Below are 20,880 nucleotides of genomic sequence, written 5' to 3' on the forward strand. Positions count from 1 at the left end.
GCCTGTGCCACACTGTTCTTCAATCACTGTGGCACTATTTCTTCTACTACATGCTGCAGATGGCCGAGTTGCACCCTACCCCATAATGCCCAATATCGTTGCCCTTTGTCTTCCTTTCATTTTGCTGTTCTGTATCTCAGAGGGAAAGGGAAATACTTCTAATTTCTCCATATCTCTAAACTCTGAGTTCCAACTACTTTTGTATATAGTAATTAGCCAACACTTTATATTCTTGGAAGCTAAAAAAACTTAGAAAACACATTTCCTTCTCCCAAAGCCTGGCTTTCAAAATCATGAGCTTGCTGCATGCTCCAGGAATTCAGCTTTGCGAATAAAGCTGATCCATCTTACCTTTGTTGGAGGCAGAACTGTCCTACTGTCCCCCGGGGCAACAGGCCACATGGCTCAGCCTCAGAGGTGGAAGGCTGGAAGGGAGCATGAGATCAAACCGGATTAAAGTGCATTGACTTCACATCTTCAAAATATTACCAACAAATATGTACAAAAAAGCCCTTCTTAGGGGTCTAAACAAGTATAAGTAAACTCTCCTTGTTCCTCTCTCTGAAGCTGTCTTCCTTGTAGTCTAAGAATCCTGTCCTGTATTTGGTCACAAATTTCCAGTCTATAAATTTGTTGTAGCCCTTTTTAATTTTTGCAGACAGAGTGGGAGAGACTCAAGCTTATCCACATTTTGCATCTTGAAAAATAAAAAGGATTTTTGTAACAAGATTCTTTTATTTAGGACTAGAGCTGAGTTAGTTGTCTACTTTAATGAGTCACACACAAATGAGAAATTTAATACTACATAAGCAAATATTTTCATTACATAAAGAAGACATATTTTCCTTGCAGGAGTTCAGCTTACAGATTTAGAGAGTAATGAAAGAACTACTGGTATTATTTACATCAGTAACACAGTTATTCCAGCTTTAAAAGGTGGCATTCATAATTATTATAAGCCTGACTTCTCTATCTGCTTTAATGAATCACATAATGCTTGCATGATTTATGCATATCTGTGTGCAGTAAGCCATCGACCACATATCTTATTGCTGGTTCTTTCAATGTAAGTCAGAAAATCATCCATAAGCTCACACAAATTAACCAGTGAAGCAATAAGACTCTTGTAGATTAGTATATAAGAAACATGAACAGACATTTTATACAAGAGAAAACAACTAATCAATCTACAGAGAGAGATCTTTTTAGGGCTGAAGAAAACAAAAACACCAATGATATACTATTAATAGCCATTAAAGTAAGAAAAACTTAAAGTGATGAGACCTACTTATGGTACAGTTGGACGAAAGTTGCGCAGCTATATCAATATAACAGCATTAGAAAACAATTGGGATATAGGCTTTGAGACCATACTTGGGCCAAGTAACCCCTATTATCAGAATTTATCTTAAAATTATCCAAAGTCTATTTGGGTTCTAAGTTAATAATTTGGAGTGGGCAAACTTTTTCTGTAGAAGGCCAAATGATAAATATTTTAGACTTTGTGGGCCGTATGGTTTCTGTTTTACCCACTCAGCTCTGCTGTTGTAATGTGAAAGCAGCATAGACCATACATAAACAAGTGTGTGTGAATGTATTCCATTGAAATTTTATTTACAAAAATAAGTTGTGGTCTGGGTGCAGCAGCTCACGCCTATAATCCCAGCACTTTGGGAGGCCGAGGCAGGTGGATCACCTGAAGTTGGGAATTTGAGACCAGCCTGACCAACATGGAGAAACCCCATCTCTACTAAAAATGCAAAATCAGCTGGGCATGGTGGCACGTGCTTGTAATCCCAGCTACTCGGGAGGCTGAGACGGGAGAATCACTTGAACCCAGGAGTCGGAGGTTGCAGTGAGCCAAGGTCTCACCATTTCACTCCAGCCTGGGCAACAAGAAAGAAATTCCGTCTCAAAAGAAACCTTTAAAAAAACAGAAAAAAAAAAAAAGTTGTGGGCAGGATTTGATATGTGTGCTAAACCCAGCTACATACTGTTGTTTATTATGGCAAATGAGTAGAAAAATCTAAAATCTTAGCAATTATAAAATACTTTCATAAAATATGATCATCAACTCATTGGTTTATTGGGTAGCCATTAAGATAACAACAATTATAAAAATTATAGCGGCATGGGAGATGTTAAGTAAAAAACAGGATCCAAAATTATATATACAGCAAAATTACAAACATACAAAATTCCATCTGTGAAAGAACAAAGACAGAAAGGGAATGTACAAAAAGTACAGGTAATTATTTGCCATGAAGGATGAATTCTGAGCTTGTCATTTTCATCACTGTTATTAAAAATGTACTTGAGAGGCAACATCAACTTCAAGCACTTGTAACCACACTGCATTGCTGTCATCACAACGCATCTGCCCTTTGGCTAGAAAAAGCACTAGGAAAGCCAGCCAGAGGCTTATGTAGTTCTGGGGTGATCATATGTAATTTCATTACTATATTAGTCTGTTCTCAAATTGCTATAGGGAACTACCTGAGACTGGGTAATTTATGAAGAAAAGAGGTTTAATCAGCTCATGGTTCCGCAGGCTCTACAGGCTTCTTCTTCCAGGGAGGCCTCAGGAAACTTAACAATCATGGTGGAACACAAAGGGGAAGCAGGCAATTCTTCACATTGCCTGCAGGAGAGAGAGAGTGTGTGTGAAGGGGAAGGTACTACACACTTTCAAAGAAACAGATCTCGTGAGAACTCTGTCACAAAACAGCACTAGTGGGATGGTGCTAAACCATTAGAAACCACCCCTATGAGCCAGTCACCTCCCACCAGGCCCCACCTCCAACATTGAGGATTACAGTTTGACAATAGATTTGGGTGGGGACACAGCCAAACCATATCAATCACCATATATGAATCCCTAATCCTCATCCATCAACTTGCAATGCAAATTGGCTACACTGGTCTCAGATAATCAGACAAAAACTCTGCAGGATTTAAACACATCCATGTGCACTACTTTTTTTGTTTTTTATTTTTTTAGATTTGAGATTCCTTTAATCAGAAGAATTCATATTCCAGCAATGTGCTCTTTACAACCCTAAGGGGATGCTTCTGAGGGACCAGGTCCCTTAGAGGGAGACTTGGGCTCTTGATAAAAAATGTATTTTCTTGATTTTATTTAAATAATGGTGAAACTTAAAGGGCACCAGTCTAGATGCCCAAGGGTCCCAAGTATTTAGTGTTTGTGAAACCAACTCAAAGGGCCTCTTGAGCTACTGGCAGATGAACACTGTCACTATAGAGAATGGTGACCGATATGGCTCAGATCTACCTAGTCCTTGTTACGGCATGCCAGAAGCCTGCTGAACCAAATCCCATTATTTATCAGCAATTGAGCCTGGCTTCAAGTCATAGTCATAAAATCTTTATACTGCCATATACTATTTAGTAGTGTATTTACACTATCTCCTTTGCTCTACAGAACTTATTGAAAAAGGATATTGGGAAATTTTCATATAATTCCTGATTTATTATGACACATTACAATCATGCATAACCAACTCTAGAGTTTAGTGGTTAAAAGTATGGATCTGGATATAGTCTGCCTGGTTTCAAATTCCAACTCCTGTACCTACTAGGTGTGGGAACTTAGGTAAATGTATTAACCGCTTTGTGCCTCAGTTTCCTCATATGTAAACTGATTTTAATAGCAAAATCTATGTCCTCAGATAGTTCTAGGGATTACATAAATTACTACCTGTAAATTGCTTAGAACATATTTTAACACACTCAGCAATACTGAGTACTTAGGGTTTGTGAAAACTCAGTAATTATCTATTATTATTTTGGATTATATTCTACTGATACTTTATTTCGAATCACTGTTGTATGTAAAATTTTGTCTTACCACTCTGTTTACACTATTTTCTCCTCAGGCAGCACATAAAAAATTAATTCAACTCCCTAAGTAGACAATGGTTCAATAATACATCTCATAATTCCTATAGCATTGCAAAAAATGCAATGGAAAAACATCAGATTTACTCTGGTAGTAATCTTAATTTCACTGTTCTTCCCCAAACACTTTGCTATCTAAAAGCAAAATTGACAATCACCCCCCCAACCCCATCAGTCTCCAAGAAATGCTGCTAATAAGACAACAAAAGCCATCTTGGACTTTCACGGGGAGCTACATGGGAGACAAGTACCCTCTAGGTTGTTTCTAGGAGGCAGGTGGAAAATTTGTCTCAAGGTTTGTGCTGTCTGACAAAAACAAGGATCAGACAAAGCAACACAGTGAATGTTGTATTTCTTATTATAAGCCACAGTCAGCATGGAAATGATTTTCAATAGCTGCTGTCAACATCCTGCTTTTACTATCCAAGTACTGCAGATTGAGCAAACTTTTAACGTATCAATCATCTTTGAAAAACAATTTAAGAGTTCTGAAAGGTAAATAATATATATAAATGGGTAATAGCATGCTTTATTTGATGCCATTTGTCATAGTAAATATATTTATGCTCTCCCCACTTGTACTAACTTCACCATTTGTACACTTGGTGATATTCCTTTAGAGTGCAGAACAAAGGTACTTTTCAACTTTGCCCATCAGTCTTCTGCAGATTTTTCTGCTCACCCAATGAATTCAGCAAGACCTCACAATCCTCTTAACAGAGGTGATGACCAGATTATAGGTTAGAAGTAGTTACAGTCTTAACTGGAAAGTCAATATAAAGAAATTTTATAGAAAATATTTCCAAATACACTCCGGGATGCAGACATGGTAAAAAGTTTTAAAATGTTTGTTAACCATAACAATTTATGGGTCACATAACAGTGGTTCTCAAATCTTAATCTGCAGGAAGACACCTGTCTAGGAAACAAACTTAAAATGCAAATTCCTGGGCCCCACTCCCCTCCCATGGATTCTACTTCAGCAAATCCAGGATGGGGCCCAGGAATCTGCATTTTTATCAGACCTCTCAGGTGTCTTTTACAGTCAACATCAGACCACACATTGATCAAGACTGCCCTGGATAGCCCCATCGTCTCCACTCCTCTACAATCACACAGTGCTGACAGCATGAATTTGTGTATTCATAGTAGTTCATGGTCCTTTATTGACAGACAACAATAATGTTGAATTAGGTTCTAGATGAGGCTTTGCTTCTTTCTGTGTGATAGGGCCAAGGCACTCCAATTCTCAGATTTCATTGTCTTAGCATTTGCTGCTGCCTCCCCAGCATCTATTACCATAAACTGCAACCTGAATGTCTTTTGCAATGCAGTCGGCATGGAATTGATCCTGCCCTCAGCTCCAGGTTTGGAAGTGGCTGCCTTAAGCCAGTCGGTAAATCTGATCACATTAATCACAGAGATTAACTCAAAAGAAAAAGTGGCACGTGACCCAAGTCAGTCCAACCGGGGCCAGGAGAACTCACTTCTGGGGTTTTGCTTGGGTATCAGGAGGCAGACTCTTTTCCCAGTAGAAGTGCAGGAAGCATGTGGGTAGGAGCTGCTTGTCCCCATTCTGGGAACTTTGAGAATTTAGCCCTCATGGAGGAAGCAGGAGCAAGAACTAGAGATAAACGTAGGCCCAGTCACAGAGACTGAGCCTTGGATAAAGTCTATCTCGTCACCTGCAACATTCAGTGTTGTGAACCTCCACATTTTCATTTTTACTTAAGGAACTTGGAATCCATTTTCTGTCACATGCAACCCAAAGCATCCTGACACACCTGTGAAATCAGAGTATTTTCTTAGATAACCTATAAAATCATCCTAGAAGATCTATAATCTTTAAAATTCTTTTAAGTTAAAGAATTAGATGGATTAAATGACACAATCATATCTGGAAAATGCTGTGCACACAAATTGGATAAGACCATATCTTCTGTTAACTTCTAAACTAATGGGGAAATTTTCTATTGGCTACTCTTTGGCAAATGTGCTGAGAATTGCTTTTAATGGGCACAAGAATCAAAAGATGTTGCGGTGGTACATGATCTATCATCATAAGTCATGAAACACTAAGGACAACCTAATTACTGATTCCTATATCAATGTTAGCCAAATAGAGAGTTTGATCTAGGTAAAGAGTTACGTGATTTGGGTAAGGTGAGAAAAGAAGGAACTTTAGCAGAGATTAGTCCACTGAATTGGATGTGAAAATAGACCTTAACATATTAAAGATGGTCATTGTATTGTTAGGAAAAGAGTTATTGGACAATATATCAAAGAGTTTTTCCAGAAAACTTAAGATTATTTTTTCCAATTCCAACACGTATCGTTTCAGCTCCATTCAACCAAATTTATTGACATCTAAGATATTTCACATTTAGAAATTATTTCACTATATTCTGGGTCTTCAGATTGTATTCTACATAATACAGGTTTAACATAATGTTATTGGGACAAACAGACAGTCCTCAACTTAACAATGGTTCAACTTACAATTTTTCAACTTTTCAATGTTGAGAAAGCATACTTCAAGTAACTATACAACCATTCTGTTTTCAGTACAGTGTTCAATAAACTACATGAGATATTCAACAGTTTATTATAAAACAGGCTTTGTGTTAGATGATTTTGCCCAACTATAGGCTAACGTAAGTGTTCTGTGCACATTTAAGTAAGCTAAGCGATAATGCTCCATAGGTTAAATGTATTAAATGCATTCTCAATTTATGATATTTTCAACTTACAATGGGTTTATCAAACTATAACCTTATCATAAGTCAAGGAGCACCTGTAATTAAAAACATCAAAACTAACATTTGTGTTACCATATTGCTGTCTAAATTAATGTATTAGTATCTGTTATGATATATTCTAGTCAAAGCTTTTGAATTCATTAGAATTACAAGCACTCAGATTTCAACTCATCATTACAAAATAATCTGTCCAATCATGAAGAGACAAAGCCAGTTATACAGCTAGATCTTACAAAACTTATATTTTTCACCTCTGTAAATCATCATTTCAGTGTTTGCAGCATTGTGAGTGCAGACACCACAGGCAGTAATAACTGGCTTAAATGCCTTCATGGTACAGCTGTTTGCAACAATACCTCCATTGATAACTCTCAAAAAATGAAATGACAGCTACAAGTGCCTTGAAAGAATATATGCTCCTCTTTACATTGTCCTACAGGTGAACTCCTAGGGTGCTCTCAATTCTACACAACAGTAACTGTAAATGAAAGCATTATGCCCAAAGTTATTACACAAGGCCGTGGGTAACTACAAGCACCTCAGTGGTTCTCAGCAAGGAATTTATGTCTGAATTGCAGTATGAAATCACTCTTTCTCTTCTGGGGAATTTGTTCATATTAGCATAAGAACTTCAGAATATCTATCAGTTGTTGGTCATACTAAAGAAAAAACAAGAAAAAGTGAAAGAGCAAGAGAAAGAACTTAGCAGAATTACGGTCAGGACTCACAAGAAGTTCTGCAACAGAGTCTGCATTAGTTGAGATCCTTATTGCTTGGACATGTTAAAAACTCAACTCAAACTGGCTTAAGGATGGGGGACTACAGTGACTATGTAATTGGGAAGTCTAGAGCTGAATACATCTTTAAACATGGACGGACCCAGAGGTAAACAGTATACACAGAGCTCTGCCTCTTTTCTTCTCCACCTTTCAGCTATGCTTATTTCTGCTTGCTAAACTCTAGGCAAGCTCTTTCTGTGTGTCTGTGTCAGATAGAATGACCTCAATCAGCCCCAGGTGCACATTTGCCCTGCCTAGCAACCACAGTGGAATTAGACTTCCCCACCCATTGGAAGCCCTATGACAATCTCTCAGGGAAGACGATAATTTATCTTTCAGGGGTCATATGCATATTCCTGAATCAATATTTGGCACTCCAGTAGCTAGGCTTGGCCACATACTCACCGATGAAGTGAGGACAGGTCATTGTGATTGACATCACCATCTGGACCACTAGGAATGGGGCAGGAGTAGAAGGAAAAGGATGGGAAATGATGCTGAACAGACAAAAATTATAGCTTCCCCCAATCACTGCAGACTGCCTTCTAGACTCCTGATGAAACTACATGCCCTAAAGAAAAGATTTCCACAATGTGGGAAGGATCAACCCAATAAAAGGGATGGATCTTATGGGTTCTTTGTAAGTTTTCATTTATTAAAACCTTTAAACCAATCAGTCAGCACTGAAAGATCATTTACACCTGAACCAATGCATGAGTGGTCATTTGAATATTGTGTTGTCTATGTGATGGGTGCCTTTTGACATTTTCTGAGAAATTTAAAATCATGTGCATAATGTGAAGTCATGACTTTGGAGAATATAATGCTGAAATAGAAAATAAATTAGGCAAATCTTGATGCCTTACACCCAAAGCTTTGTGGGAAAAGTGACTTAAATTACATATTATAATGTGGAAAATAAACTACCACCCAATGAAATTTCAAAACTTGCATGAAAATTCAAACTGACGGATTTCACATTACTTTACTTAATCAATTTAAAAAATTGTCTTGCCTTTTAATAGTGAAACTAACAGACCAGGGCTTTTTAGTATCAATAGTCACCTCTACTGTCCCTTTAAAAAATGTCAACACTTAGGTTCCAAACTCAATGTCATTCCTACCCTTCAAAGTGAGTAATTATACTCCTTTCATTGTCTAAAGTTTCTTTGGATAGACCAATATTTATTTATGTGTTTTCCACATTCACATAAAAAAGGTCAGAGAGGAACCAGTCTGAGAATATTATTGGGACCAATTCAATTCCAACTGACTCAGATGAGAAAGGAAATGAAAAGAGCTTCAAACTCTCAAAATTTTAACAAAATTATAGATTTAGATGTATTCACTTGTTTGAATATTCACACTAGATTCTAGTGCTTAGGAACAGAGCTCTTCTAGCTGACAAAACAGGGTTTCTTATTTGTGAGGGGAAAAAAAATACTGAACCTAAAAACAGTCATTTCCTGCTTACAAAGCACACATTGGAATCTATATATTCTTTCTGCCATGCAGCCTCGATGTCATTGGAGAAAACTTGTCTAGGAGCGGGGAACATGGTTACAAACCAGAAAACAACTATGGAAACCATTAAAAACAAAGATGCAACTATACATTTACAGTTGCTATTATCACATATGCTATATGAAAGAGAAAACAATAGGCAGGTTAAAAATTAACACAGAGAGTATTAATTTAGTTAGTTTACTGAACCCAGAAGTTTCAGAATTAGGCAAGAGTTTTTGCTAAATTCACAATGTGGCCAGAATCACCAATTTGTTATGAAAGGCATTTCTTCAGCAGGCGTCCCGACCAATAAGGGATGGTCGATTTCAGTCTTTCAAATTCACTTCATGAAGTCCTCATAGTACTTTTTATTATTTCTGAGAAATGACAGAAAATGCCTTCTAAGACTGTCAGTTCTTTTTTCACTATACAAGAAAAGAGAACTCACACAATTGCTTTCAACCCTTTGTTTCTTTACTAAAATCCAGCTGAAATTTCGAGTCACTCATTTCTCTTTTGACTGAAGTTTATTCCCCCAGCCTCCCAGAAATCCTTTCTTGGTAATTGGTCTGACCAATTCACTAAACTTTCCTTATTTCATAATAGAAAATTTTTTCTTCCTTTCAACTCTCCCAGGTTTAAAACTTTCAATAACCATGTTTTTAGTGCTGTTCTCAGAATATGATTCACATAGCACTGCCTTATAAATAGGTTTTTTATTAATATTTCCACACATTTTGATTTAAGTTGAAAGAGAAATCTAGGATCCCATGTACCATGTAATCTGTTCAATATTCTAGAAAACATGTCTTCTAGACAAGTTTCATTGAAAACTCTTAAGATTTTTTGATGTATTTAATAGGTGTTAATCTCTTTAATTTTAGTACTTCCCAGTAACCAAGTAAGTATTCTTTCGCTCTACAAGCTCATTTACTAGCAAATGAAACTAAAATATAACTAGAACAGGATATTAAATATATAATGGTTAATCATTACAGAAGGTATCCTCTAACTGCAAAACATTTTGATCTTTGATTTCAACTATCTAGATTTTATCTACAGACATGTTTTTACGGTGGTTGGACTATGCCATAAAAAGGGTGTGAAAGATGCTGACTCAGTTTTACCACATTATAGTAGACTTATTCCACCTATGTCATTTAAAGGCCAACTCTGTGCTGCCTAAGTGAAGAATTACCTTCTGTGCCTGGGTTATAAAAGATTCCAATCTGCCTGGGCATGCCTAAGAAAGCTGAAGACATGAGAATTTGGAAGCCTCTTGGAAAAGCTACCTGGCTTTGTGACCTATCTTACATGTATAACACAAAGTGAAAAGAGTAATTTGTCTTCCAGTATCCTCTTCATTCTCAAATAACACCCGGCTTTGACAATCTCAAAGGGTGTTGGTTATGAAGCCTGGTGAAGCAGCTGCTTGGCTCTATTGTGCCATCCAGGCAACAGCAGAGACTACGGTACATGCTGGAATGGCTGCCGGGAAATATCCCAGTCTGACCTCAGTGCCAAAGCTTGTTGCATCCCTCCAAAGCAACTGAGAGTCATTTTTCTCCTGGCCCTTGTGACCATGCAATTGATTAGATATCCTTCTTCTCACTGGCTACTGGAAAGCTTAGAGTCAACTTTTGTTTCTGGCACTATTATAGACCAGATATTCTGGAAGAATCTACCAACAAAAATGACTAAAATTTTGAATTAAGAAAAAAATTGCATTGCTGAGCTGGCAAATAATAATATCCACAGAGATCAAAAGTAAAGTGAAAGCAGAAACTCAAAATCAAGCATGTGCCAATGCCGGCTTTCCTTTTAGGACTTGTGCTGAGCCCTGAAGACATTGAGTTTCCACCATGACAACTGCAGCAGGTGTGAAGGACAGGAGATAAATATGTGCCAAGGTGGGAAAGTAAATAGGAGGATACTCTTCATGCTGCTGGGACATCAAAGATCTACATACTCTCAGCCTTGGGACAAATGAAAAATATGCCCACTTCACAGAAGTAGACAGCACAAAAAATTGCCTCTCTCAACCTCAGAGAAATGCAGAAGAGATCTTGAGAGCTGACACCTTTGAAGTTCAAATTCAGCTACTTATGTAATTCAGAAATCTTAAAGCAGAGAATTTTATTTTAAACAACCTAGCTGAAGAGTTTGTGTGTGTAAGATGACTGAAAGAAGCAAATGCAAACTTCTTCAGAGGAACATGACTTCAATCTAGATGCTAATGAATTTCCTAAGTTAAAAAGAATATCACCCCCCACTAAAAAAGGTCACAAAACATCAAGGACACATGAAAACATACAATAGAGTCAACCAAAGCAACAGAAAGCAGAAAACAACCACAAAAACTTCAGATACTAGAATTTTTTGATACAGAATATAACATAATTATGTTTCTAACCATAAATAAATTAAAAAGAAACTTGAAAATTGAGCCAGGAACATGAGAGTATTTTTTTAAAAAGCATATTTTTTTAAAAAAAAATAGAATTTTAGAAATTAAAAAACTCAATGAACAGATTAAATAAAATAAATATAGTTGAAGAGACAATTGGTAAACTAGAAGATAGATCCAAAGAAAGTATCCTGAATTCAGCTAATGATATAAAAAAGAAAAATATCAAAAAGAGTTTAAGAGACCTTAAGAATAAAGCAGAAAAGTCTACCATATTTTCGACCAGAGTTCCAAAAAGGAGAGTACTTGAAGAGGCAATGTTAAAGAGATAATGACAGAGCACCTTCTAAATGGTGACCTCCATGGGCAAAGTATATTGCAGCATCTTAGTGCTTGGCTCCTTTGGAGAACACCAGGATGATGACCAGATTCATTAAAAGTTATTCATGATAAAGAAGAGATGGTTCCTCAATTCAGTGGCTGAACTGGTCTCAGAGAACCTCCCAGGAACCCCAGCAGGGCAGCAGGTATGAATGTCATGAGGTAGAAAAGTTTAAGTTAAGTGGCTTCAGAGGTCATACCTATACCACATAGCAGACCCAGAAAAACTCTGGGATAAGTCTGCCAAGACCTCAGAAAGGACATAATGAGAGTGAATGTCAGAAATTTTAATGCTAAGGGCTTAGAACTCAAATTACAGATATAGTAATCCAAAACCCTTTGATTATACCTCCTTGGACAAGTCAGGAAAGTAGAAATTAAGAAGATGCTTGACCTCTTCTCTCTCACTTCTTTGTCTTCTCTTTGCTATTCTTTATGCCTAAAACTCTCCTTAAAGTTTTCCCTAATAACCGCTCATTTCCAAGTGCCCCTTGTATTGCATGCTTCTTACAGCATTACTGCCCTACACAGAATCTTAATCTTCTCATAATCTATTTAACTGCCTGTTCCCTCCACTTGTAACTTTAAACTTTACATTCCTACAAAATATAGATCTTGTATTATTAGTATTTGTATCCTTAGACTCCATTAGGATCTAGTGCAATGCCTTGTATATAGTTCAACATACTTCCTAAATTAAAAAAAAAAAAAATCAAACATGCATACACACACGCACACATAATGTCTTGATTTTTATTGTTATTTACATATTTTTGTTCCAGCTGAAGTGCAATGGTGCAATCTCGGCTCACTGCAACCTCCACCTCCTGAGTTCAAGCAATTCTCCTGTCTCAGCCTCCCAAGTAGCTGGGATTACAGGTGCCCGCCACTGTGCCTGGCTAATTTTTTGTATTTTTAGAAGAGACGGAGTTTCACCATATTGGCCAGGCTGGTCTCAAACTCTTTACCTCAGATGATACACCAACCTCCCAAAGTGCTGGGATTAAAGATGTGAGCCACTGCACCTGGCCTAATGTCTTTTAAATCTCACTTTCACACATACAGATATATTCCTCGTCATCACACCCTAATGGGTCAACAAGTTCAGACTTACATCTTTGGACCATAAGTGAAATACAATGAGAATTACATTGTTGAAAGTTAAAGTCAGAAATGCTAAAGAATAGCACAAAAGACTGCAGCTAAAAGAATTAAATACATTTCAACATTTCTTATACTTGTATTCCCATTTTGATTTCAATGATTTTACTAAGAATTAATTTTGCCTCCAAAATTATTTACCAGTGATTAGTATCCCTTGTTTTCCAGGCTGCACAAATTTTATAAAACTTTTTCTTTTCAAATTTTTCTCCCCCAGGCCTCCACAGCTGGATGTGTTCTGCCTGCATGGAATCACAACATTAGTGCCTCCGTCAGCTGGTGCTATCATTCAACCCACATATTTTTCATTCAAAATTAACCCTGCACCAGATTCCTCATTAATTATAGCAGGACGTTTTGGAAAAGCTGATGCTCTTCTGGTATGAGATTTGGACTCCAAGAATAGAGTTAGAAAAAACATACATAAAGATTATTATTCCCTACAACATTAAGCCATAAATTATGCCCCAAGAAAGTTAAATAATATAATTAAGTAAAGTATATATCTATTATTTATTTTAGTAAGTTTTCATTTTGATATAATTTCAAACTTACCAAAAGCTGCAAAAATATTATGAAGTCTACTGTACACTTTACACAGGCTTACTATTTGCCACTATTTGCCCCATCTTCATGAATCAATATCTCTCTCCCACTCCCCTCTCTCTCTCATTTGATAGATAGATGAAGATAGGTAGATAGATAGATAGATAGATAGACAGATAGATGATATTCTGAATCATATGAGATGAAGTTACAAGCATCATGCCCCTTACCCTTAAATTAATTCAGGGAGTATTTTCTAAGAACAAAGACATTCTCTTATGTAACCACAGTACAATTATTAATATTAGAAAATTTAACATTGACACTATCTTATTAACATTGACATTGATCTTATCTATGATCCATATTTGAATTTTGCCAATTGTCCCAATAATATCCTTTATAGCTTTTTTCTCCAAGTCCAGGATCTGAGCCAGGATTACACATTGCACGTGAGCCAGATCATGCCTCTTCAGTCTTCTTTCATCTGGAATGGTTACATGGCCTTTCTTGGTGCTTCACCCTGTTATTTTTTGAGAGTAAAGGCCAGTTATTTTGTAGCATGGCCCTCAGATTGGGTCTGTCTGAAGTTCCTTCCTAATTAGATCCAGAATATGCACTCTTCTGGCAGAAATGCCGCAGAAGGATGGGCATCTGACCGGGAAGCCCCTGAGGGCGGGCTGGCCCGTTAACAATTGGTGATGTTAACTTTGAAATGTGTATATAACCATATCAGTACATCTAGAGGTGAGGAATACCAACAGGTAGATTGTTATGAAAGCACACAAAATGTGAGCCAAGTATGAGAAACCTGTGGCATTCAGAGAGACAGCATATACTCACACCAGCCCCTCTCGGCAAATAGGCAAGAAAATATGTGAAGTCTTAGAATCAGCATCAGGGAGAAATTGTTATGGAGAAATCTGGGGCATGGGGACATTTGCACATTAAGGAAAAACAAGTTGCTAATAGTTTCCGGGAGTGGATAATAAATTGGGGGCCATTTAAAAAAATAAGATAAATTTGAATTCCCCTAGGTTCTCTTTCCAGGACAACGCTGGTAATTATGTTTATAAATCATAACTGGTTCCTGACAATGGAAATTTTGATCTGCTTCTGGCAAAAAAAAAAAAAGTAATTTCTTTTTAAGTTCCCTTTGGTTCAATAGCTTTTAATTTTAAAAGGGTTGTAGGAATATATCCTTATGACACAGCTTTTAGCAGCAAAATTAAAACATATGCAGGTAAACTTATACAATAAGCAGATTTATTTACATGCGTGTAATAGCATAGGTATATATATTTCCAGTGTATACACATATACAAAATGGAAAATTTGTTCCTTTCCATTAGTAAAAGTCACAGCCCACAGAGCATTCACTCGTCTAATGTCACCTTTGCTTCTGACCCTTCCCCATTCACAGAGTTTCCATGTGTAATGAGCAACATTTTGGTTTAAGAATGAGACTCTGAAATTTTCTGTGGTAATTTTATGCCATCCCTGCAACTGGATACAGTACAATGCTATTTAGAGTAAAGTGGAAGGGAATTTCAATGCATTACAATGTGCAAACTATAATTTCAGTCCCAATTTTCAGAAATTGTTCCGTTAGGAAAAAAAACTTCACTGGAAGATTCAGCCCAGCACTATTTTTACGCAACCCTCTAGGCAGGTAAACTTAAAAGGCCTGAATTGCACAAAGAAATGAGTTTCTGTTTGTTTTGTTAAGAACTCAGTTCCCTTAGCACTCAAGTAGAGAATGAAGAGATTGTCCTCTTTTTTTTTTTTTTTTTTTTTTAAGATGACACTGTGATATCCAAAAGTGGGACAGGAAGTTACAGCATTTGCCATTGGTCCTTATCACTCTCCAGGACTTAAGAGGCTAACTCATGTACAAGTCAGCATTTTAGACTGTGGGACAGAACTTGAAGAAGCATCCCATCACTTGAGCTATTTAATATGTCCTAGGGATTGTGAAATACAATAAAAACAAATACTTTTTGGATAATATTGCCACACAATATTATAATTCACAAATAACTATGTGGAGGAAGTCACCTAAAAAAGATGATATTCAGGCCAGGTGTAGTGGCTCACATCTGTAATCCCAGCACTTTGGGACCCCGAAGCAGGAGGATCATTTAAGGCCAGGAGTTTGAGACGAGCCTGAGCAACAGAGCAAGACCCCGTCTCCAGAAACATTTTAAAAAGTAGCCGAGCATGGTGGTGCGTGCCTGTGGTCCCAGCTACTTGGGAGGCCAAGGCAGTCAATTCACTTGAATCCAGGAGGTCGAGCTTACAGTGAGCTATGATCCCACCACGGTACTCCAGCCTAGGCAGCAGAGTGACATCCTGTCTCTAAAAGAAAAAAGAAAAATTACAAAAGACACGGTGTGGAGGTAGGGGAGTGGGGAGGTAGTTGAATGAGCTTTTGGTGTGTCTTGAGTTGAGAATCTTCCTAAACTTTTAATCCCCAGGGAAAGGAATTTTAAAAACATAGTTCTTTCTTAGACATCACTGAACAACCCGCCTTTTAAGGTCTGCCATGAGGTGTAACACATGAAATTGTTCAAAGGTAAGGAAATAGAGCATGACAGGTGAGAAAAACATCTAACACATTCCTGCTCTTTTCTAACAGGTCTTCCTTGTGTTAACTCCCTTCTGCCCCCTTTGCGGTGGTGTCGACACAATCAGGCACTTTCTCTTCCAAACACTGAGCCCTGACAAAGGGCTCCCTGACAAAGAAGTTAACTGAGAAACAGTCGCAAGTAGACTTGGCTTCTGGCTCCTAAGATGGTAAGAAAACTTTGCCACTTCCCCTTCATGTCCACTAGCTTTATCAGATGGAAGAAATGAGTGAATGACTCACAGTCACTAGCAAATCACAGGCGGAGGAGGCAGGGGCTGCCTTAGAGCCCTGTGGACTTCAGTGTGGCCTTTTGTCTCCCATGCCACAGCTTGTGTGGGACAAATGGAAGGGACATCAGGGAGGTGACCACTCCTGGCCTGCTCATCACCACCATCCATGAGACTCCACAGGTTCCACGGGGTGCCCTTAAAAATAACCCTGTCTACATGGGAGGCCTGACAAGAGTGGTGACCAGCATGACTCATTTTTATATCTGTGGAAAAAGAAGGAAGCTGTTTATGTGGAGGGTGCTGCCTGCTGTAACAGGTCAGGGCATAATGAGAGAGCTCCAAATATTTAAAAGAAGGAGTAATAGAAAGCAGTTTTCCCCTTTCATTTTTACATTTTAACAAAGGAATGTTGAGACTTAAAGCATTCGTTTTTACTTTAAAGCAGTTTCCCAGGCTATAAACTTTGACTGGTTTTCACACAAGTAGCAGAGACTAATTTGAAATAAAACTAAATTCCCATGCTGCTTGAAGCGAGCTAAAATAGATAATTCCACATAGTTTAAGAATTAAAATGTGTTATTCTTGGGGTCATTGCATTCTTGCAAGGTGGAAATTATTACATAATATTTCTCTGTGACAGCCTTCTCTTTGGGGTCATGAGAATAACATTTACCTTAAATGATCCATGCCAACATCGCTGTACAATCAATAGCAACACTGTGTGGTTTTGAATCAGATGTGCTTCTGATAACTGCCGTGTAAAATGCATGAGCCTCACTTTTCCAATCCAAAATGAAAGTCAACATAGAAAAACAGCAAAAGATGTCAATGGACTGAACTCACACAGAGGGAAAAAAAGAAAAAAGAGTTAGACAATGAAGGGTTGGCTTTGAAGTGGTTCATTCTTTATTAAGCTAAGGGAGAGCCTGAATCCCTAGCATATTTTACTTAATCCAGGTTCTTAACAAGTTTTGGATGTGATTCAGATATGGTGAGCCCCTAAGCTGAACATTTCCACAGCTGACGTGACTTCCTGGCTGGTGAGCTGGGCATTAGAAATGTCTGCTGGATACACTCCACGGTGGCACGGCACAGAAAACCGGCACTCCTCCCTCCTCTTCCCAGGCTCCTGAGTGATACAATCAAGAGAGAACTGGGATTTGTAAGAAAGAAACAGAATCAGCCTGCCGTTGTGAATTTAGCCTCTAAGTCAGATTTTGAGCAAAAGTAAAGCAACAAAAACAAAAACAAAAGTGCCAAGGAAGAATCCAACCCTTTGTGCAGTTTCTCTTTCAGTAAAACCCCTTCCCAGCAGGCTTGGTTATCACAGTGAGAAGTTAGAGACAACAAAATTCGCTCTCTTTGAGAGCTACGTATGTTACGATATATGAGCCAACTGAAAACTAATCAACGGTTAAAAACCATTAGGTTATGGCCAGGCACAGTGGCTCACACCTGTAATCCCAACACTTTGGGAAGCTGAGACAAGGGGATGGATCACTTCAGACCAGGAGACCAGGAGTTCAAGGCTGCAGTGAGCTAGGAGCACTCCATCCTGAGTCACAAAGTGAGACCCTGTCTCTAAAATAATAATAATAATAATTAAGTAAATTGGATGTATCAGTATGTAAAAAATAACCAAAAATAATCAAGACATTGAAACATTAAGTGAAAAAAGCCAATTTCCAATTAGAGAAGATAAAAAGATAAAAGATAAAAATTTTTTTTTTCACTTCTGTGAAAAAAAAAAATGTAGAAAAGCTACACATACATATTTTAAAATTTCTGGAAGAATATGCAAACCATCGTAGTCACTTTGGGCCGGGGGTCCGCAGTAGAGGCACTAAGATCACTCTGGCCCGGATAATGCTTTGCTGTGGGGGATTGTCCTGCGTATGGTGGGCTCTTTTGCAGCAACCCTGGCTGTTCACTAGACGCAGTAGAGGCAGTTCCCCGCAGATGACCAGATGTCTCCAGACATTGCCAAACGTCCCCTAGGAGGCAAAATCCTCCCCAGTTGAGAACTACTGCTCTAGGGAATGAGGCTGGAAGGATTTTACTTTTCATCTCTCTTCCTCTGACTCATTTGATTTATTCTTGTTTCTTTGTTTGATTTTACCCTGAACATGTACTACTTCTATAAGGAAAAAATTCTTGTTTTGAAAAAAATGGGGGTGGGGAGGAGTTTACAGATCTACCTCCGAACTCATATATAACTTGGACAAAATGAACTAGATAACCATAAAAATACTTCATAAAGCTGTGTTGTCAGTTTGATTTATTTAGTAGTTTCATGTGGTTCATTTACTCCAAAGACCTTAAGGCTCTGTAAAAAACACACATTTCAGAAAACACATTCTAACATTTTTATCGCCAAAGAATGACTGCAGCAAAACCAGTGGGGAAAGGGACAGCCAAATCAGGCTATTTAATGCATGCCACCAGCATTCACTTCCGGGGTGAAGAATTCCCTTCCGGCCTGCGGAACCCGCCCTCACAAAACTGCAGGCGAGTGAAGCGTGCTTCAGCCCCTTCCTCCCCCTGCCTGTCAGTTCATCACTCATTCACTCAAGCATGCTGAGGACCAGCCAGATCCTGGGTTCCTCGGGGCAGTGAGGGGACAGATTAATCTATGGCTCCGTCCTCACCTAAGTAATCTATGGCTCCGTCCTTACCTAAGTAATCCTTACTTAGGATGTTCAATAGCACTTGAACATCCTATTCCAAGACAGAAAAGTACTCACGGGGTAGCTCCAAGAACCAGCGGTTCCGGCAGGGACCCTCAGGGAACAGGGCTGCCTGCCAACTGGGACCCCAAAGGCCACTGGTGAGCCCGGGGCAAGGCCACTGCACCTATGCCAGGGATGCTTGAAATACACCCAAAGGGGACAGCCACGTGCTTCCCATCAGGGGTGGAGAGCCCGAGTTGGGTGTGGACCTCAGCACTTCCTGAAAGTGAAAACTGAAAGTGTTTGGACGAACTGAGGAGAAAGTCACCCACACACCAAAAAGAGCGGAGATGGGGAGGGGAGAAAGAAGGGAGGAGAGAAGGAGTGGGAGGAGGAAAGGAGAAGAGGGAGGGAGGGGGAGAAGGAGAAGGAGGGGGAGAAGGAGAGGGAGGGGGAGAAGGAGAGGGAGGGGGGAAGGAGAGGGAGGGGGAGAAGGAGAGGTAAGGGAGGCGGGGGAGGAAGAAGAAGGGGAAGAAGAGGGAGGAGATGGAGGAGAAGGAGGGGAAGAGGAGGGGGAGGGAGAAGGAGAGTGAGTGGGGAGGAGAAGGAGGCAGAGAGGAAGGGGAGGGGGTAGGAGATGGAAAGGGGAGAGGAGTGGGGAGGGGAGAAGGAGGCAGAGTGGGAGGGGAGAATGAGGAGGGCAGAAGGAGAGGAAGGGAAGGAGAGAGACGAGGAGAAAGGAGTGGGAGAGAAAGTAAATGTGGGGAGAAGAGGTAAGGGAAGGGAGAAATGAGGTAGGGGAGAAGGAGGCAGAGGGGGAGGGGAGAAGGAGAGGAGAGGAAGGGGAGGAGGGAGAGGGGAGGAGGAGAAGAAGAGGAGGAGAGAGGAAGGCAATTAGCATGTGTAACTTTCAATAAAGGAGGGGGAGGGAGAAGGAGGGGGAGGGAACGGGGAGGAGGATGGGGAGGGGTCAAGAGATAGCAGTAGGAGAGAGAACAGTCCAGAAGGAAGGGTCCTAGGGAAATGGGCATCACAATATCTCCTGGCAGGAGGGCGGTGGGTAAGAAATTTCGACAGTGGACTTGGATAGACTGGGAAGGGCCTCAAGGCAAAGGGTGTTTTCTTAAATCCTGGAACAAGTGGTGAGTTGTAAGGACAGGGTTGATAAACTCCCACTCAGGAAAGTTAGAGACATGAATAAGTAAGTTCCACTTAAAAAAAAAAAATCGTATTTCTCTTATTCAAGTCACCCTATTTTAATTTCATAGTGTCATCCATTATTCCATCTCTGCTTTCATTAGCCAAGCAGTGACTCTCCCTGTCCCAGTTCCGTGGGTGGCTGGGGTCATGGGGGTGTTCTGTGGCTTTGCTCCCTCTCTCCCACCCCTCTCCTTTTGAGAGTGTGGCCGCCTTTGCCCCACTCCATAAAAGATACTGTCATACATGAACGCCGTCTGTGTGTGGCCCTGGAGCCCCTCCAGCCAGATAGGAACAGCCGCAGTCAGAAAAGGCAAAACATGGATTATAAACGTCAGTGTTAATGTTAGGACTAGCAGTGGCCACGTTGCTTAGGCTATTTCTTCTGAAACAGGAACAGAAAGAATAAATGTTCTGTGTTTTTATGAAATGAGTCATTATTGGCAAAAATTTCTGTTCATTGTATTGCAAGTCATTTGTATTAACTTCTGAAAATATGTTTTCTTAATACGTGAAAAATCATAAAGTCAAGAATCTGCCATTAAAAAATAGACAATACTTTCCCTCCCCTCTTTAAATCCTATTTATGGTAACATTTAAATGACTTAACCACTAATTAAAGTGTTAAGAATTATGAAATAGCCAACTGGAGGCTCCCTATATCACTGCTCCTATTCTGAAAGAAATGGAGCTCCTTA

At 39.1% G+C, this 20,880-nt stretch overlaps 2 long non-coding RNA genes across 2 annotated transcripts in view; both read right to left on the reverse strand.

Moving 5' to 3' along the window:
• LOC105466546 (uncharacterized) overlaps positions 1 to 20,880 on the reverse strand; it is a 123,503-nt gene that overhangs the window by 71,006 nt on the left and 31,617 nt on the right. Inside the window, exons 3-4 of the long non-coding RNA XR_011620723.1 lie at positions 2,497 to 2,641; positions 352 to 425 (exon numbers count right to left, since the gene is read on the reverse strand). This is a non-coding gene — a long non-coding RNA (uncharacterized lncRNA). The remainder of the gene's footprint in view (positions 1 to 351; positions 426 to 2,496; positions 2,642 to 20,880) is intronic.
• LOC139362259 (uncharacterized) lies at positions 11,521 to 19,432 on the reverse strand. Its single transcript, XR_011620722.1, has 3 exons — positions 19,061 to 19,432; positions 16,990 to 17,093; positions 11,521 to 15,815 (listed from the first exon to the last, which is right to left on the reverse strand). It is a non-coding gene; the product is annotated as an uncharacterized lncRNA (long non-coding RNA).

The sequence above is a fragment of the Macaca nemestrina genome, chromosome 3 (assembly GCF_043159975.1).
Source record: "Macaca nemestrina isolate mMacNem1 chromosome 3, mMacNem.hap1, whole genome shotgun sequence".
Taxonomy (NCBI): domain Eukaryota; kingdom Metazoa; phylum Chordata; class Mammalia; order Primates; family Cercopithecidae; genus Macaca; species Macaca nemestrina.